This window comes from Phodopus roborovskii, unplaced genomic scaffold (assembly GCF_943737965.1).
Source record: "Phodopus roborovskii unplaced genomic scaffold, PHOROB, whole genome shotgun sequence".
Classification (NCBI taxonomy): Eukaryota; Metazoa; Chordata; class Mammalia; order Rodentia; family Cricetidae; genus Phodopus; species Phodopus roborovskii.
In genome coordinates, this window is record NW_026126588.1 from 7,208,596 (window position 1) to 7,212,095 (window position 3,500).

At 44.0% G+C, this 3,500-nt stretch overlaps 1 pseudogene; it reads left to right on the top strand.

The window, feature by feature from the left end:
* Positions 1-388: 388 nt before the first annotated feature.
* Positions 389-2,714, top strand: LOC127236711 (condensin complex subunit 2-like; annotated as a pseudogene).
* Positions 2,715-3,500: the final 786 nt, after the last annotated feature.

Sequence of the window (3,500 nt, forward strand, 5' to 3'; positions counted from 1 at the left end):
TCTTTCAGATACAAAGTAGGAAAATTAGTTGTTAGTGATAATATTACTGTACAACCTGAATATCATTAAATGTACTTTTCCAGAAAATGAGAATAACCAGTGGACTCTGAGGTAAGAGGGGTTCTTTGAACATGAACAAAGATCTAAGTACTGACTGAGGACAATGAGTTGCAAGGAGTACAAGCATTGGTCATGCAAGACTACCTTAGGGATATTAGGGTTTTGTGTGTGTTTTTAAGACTTTCTCATAGTGTGGTAAGCTATCAAAGTAAAATCAAGAAAAATAATGGAGGGAGGAGAAGATGGTCTTTTTTTCTGGACATTATTTGGGGAGCTGTGAAAGCGGAGTGGTGACCACTCTGTGTTGAGTGCCTTTATTTTGGAACTGGTTCAAAAGTCTTGAATGCTCACTTTGGGACAGACCTTCGGTCAGATACAGAGATACTCAACAAAAGAAGCCTGGGCATTGGAGGTGGAGACTGGAGGATCAGAAGTTCAAGAAACAATGAACAACTCTTCTCCAAAGATCAATGGACACCAGCATGGTGTTTCATCACCTTTGGAACGGGTGTTATCAATGCCCCGGCCTGGGAAGGCCCCTCTCAGTACTCCTAACACCCCAGTCCTTGAAGACTTTCCTCAGAATGATGACGAAAAGGAGCAGATGCAGCGGAGATGCTCCAGAGTCTTTGCAGTTCAGTAAGGACTTATCTCATGTGCTCGCCTCCCCTAACAGGAATATTGATGTTTCAACTACCATATCTAAGTTTACAAACACACAGATTACAGAACATTACCTGTATCAAGCTGTCTACTGAAAACAAAATCACTACTAAGAATGCTTTTGGCTTGCATTTGATTGATTTCATGTCAGAGATTCTTAAGCAGAAGGACACAGAACCAACCAACTTTAAAGTGGCTGCTGGCACCTTGGATGCTAGCACCAAGATCTATGCTGTTCGTGTGGATGCTGTCCATGCTGATGTATACAGAGTCCTTGGAGGGCTGGGTAAAGACCCACCATCTCAAGAAGAAGTGGAGAGCCATGGGACAGATGGAAGTGCTGTTGAACCAGAACAACCAAAAAGGCTGCAAAGCCAAAGAAGAAGACGTCCTGCAAAACCATTGAGCAGAATCTAAGCAATGTCAATGTCTCCGAAGCAGATCGGAAGTGTGAGGTGGATCCTATGTTTCAGAAGACCGCGGCCTCATTTGATGAGTGCAGCACAGCTGGGGTATTTTTCTCCACCCTTCACTGCCAGGACTATAGAAGTGAGCTGCTTTTCCCTTCTGACATGCAGACTCTCTCCTCGGGAGAACCTCTCGAATTGCCAGATTTAGGTTGTGTAGACATGGCAGATTTAAAAGAGCCCTTGCAGCAGTGTGTGGAAGACCGCCAGCTCTACCCTTTTCTGGCCGGGTTCCAGTTTACTAAATGGGACAGTGAAATGCATGATGAGTCTGTCTCAGCCCTGATGGACAAGTTTAAGAAGAACGATTAGGTATTTGACATCAATGCTGAAGTTGAAGACAGTGATGATGGGGGTGTCCCTGATGGGCCCCTGTTGGAAGACTTTGATGACAATGGTGAGCCAGACCTTTCTGCAGCTGGGTATCATGAAGAGTTGGGGAGCTGGAATTTGCTCAGCAAAGTCCAAAGCAGCCAGGAAGAAATTATTTCCCTCAGGGACAGAGACATCCAAACCATGTGCTCCTTTTTATCCATGAAACCTGGAGAATACTCCTATTTCAGTCCCCGGATCATGAAGATGTGGGCTGGCCCAGATCACTGGCACTTTCGGCCACGACCCAAACAAGATCCTGCCTCCCACATGGAGAACAAAAAGAAGAGTGCAAAGAAAGACTCTAAAATTAATTTTGATGATGATATTGATTTTGATGCATATTTTCAGAAAACAAAGGCTGCTACCACTCTGACTAAGTCCACTTTGGAGAACCAGAATTGGAAAGTCACCACTCTTCCCACAGATTTCCACTATGAAAAGGATGCTCTAGTCCAGCTCCACCTCAAGCCAGGCATAAGGTTACTTAAGATGGGCCAGGACCAGAAGGCAAAGAGTGAGCACTATGAGGATATCAAAGACTAGGATTGCAACAACCTTAACGATACCTCCAACTTTTGCCCTGGACTTCAGGCTGCTGACAGTGATGATGAAGAGTCAGATGAGTTATTTTCGGGACCAGTTGGGACCTTTGACCTCGAATCTGATCCTTGCTCTACGCCAAAAACAGCACAGGAGAATGGTCATGTGTCTTCTCAAAGCCAAGGAGTAGACATCACAACTTACAGAGAGTCGAACTTGGTGCCTGAGCCTGAGAAGGCGAATAAAATAGAAATTCATTATGCCAAAACTGCCAAAAAAAGATGGACATGAAGAAACTGAAGCAGAACATGTGGAGTCTGCTGACAGAGTTTCCTAGAAAGGAGGCTGACACAGAAGCAAACTACAGAGTCAATGGAAAAGTAGGGGACCCTGAGCAAGTGACCAACAAGAAGATGCTCAGTGGGCTCACGAAGGACCTGCAGAAGAGGCTGCCCCCGCTCATGGCTCAGAACCTCTCCATACCTCTGGCTTTTGCCCGTCTCCTGAATTTAGCCAATGAAAAGAATCTGAAGCTAGAAGGCACTAAGGATCTGTCTGATGTTCTTGTGATGCAAGGAGACTGAGGCCACTTGAGACGGCTGTGGTGGGAGACCCTGCGCGTTCCAGGGGCACTGGAGAGAGAGATGCTGGGGTTGTGGTGTGGCTGTGGCCAACTACCACAGTGCTGTTGCTCTCCTCCTCTTGCCACACTGTCTGGATGCCACACTGCAGCTCCATGCCATGGAAGTTTCCACATGGTGCCCATCCACCTGGATAGGGGCCTTATTGGTCTGGAGTGTAAAGTCCTCTGTTCTTTATATCCATGTGCTTCTGGTCACTAGAATCCACTTTCCGCTCTGTACTGTTGTAGAGAATAGTTTCTCAGCAGCTTCTTACTGTTTTTAGAGTTCTCTGTTCCATGTACATAACATTTATCATTTGTAAACTTAATTGTATAATACTCAAAAATAAAACCATGTCTGCAATATCAGTAGACATTCAGAAAAAAAAAAGAAAAAGAAAAAGAAAAATAATGGAAAATTAGCAGACATCAATCAAGAAGGTATGTTAACAATTTTCATCTCCCTTCCTTCTGGATAATTCATAGCATCAAAACAAGGTGGAAATGGTGGTACCGGTAACAATGTATTCATGTTTTCTGTTTTCAGTGATCTTAAGTTAGCAATAACATCTCTGTTACCTTGGGAAGAGAGAGGTTTTGGAAAATAAATTAAGCCCATGTCATATTCTTTGTGTGTGTGTGTGTGTGTGTGTGTGTGTGTGTGTGTGTACTGGGGACAGTACACACTAGGGCCTTTTACATGTTAGAAAATCAGTTCACTACCAAACTATACCACCAGTACAATAAGAATTTTTTACCATATATATATATAT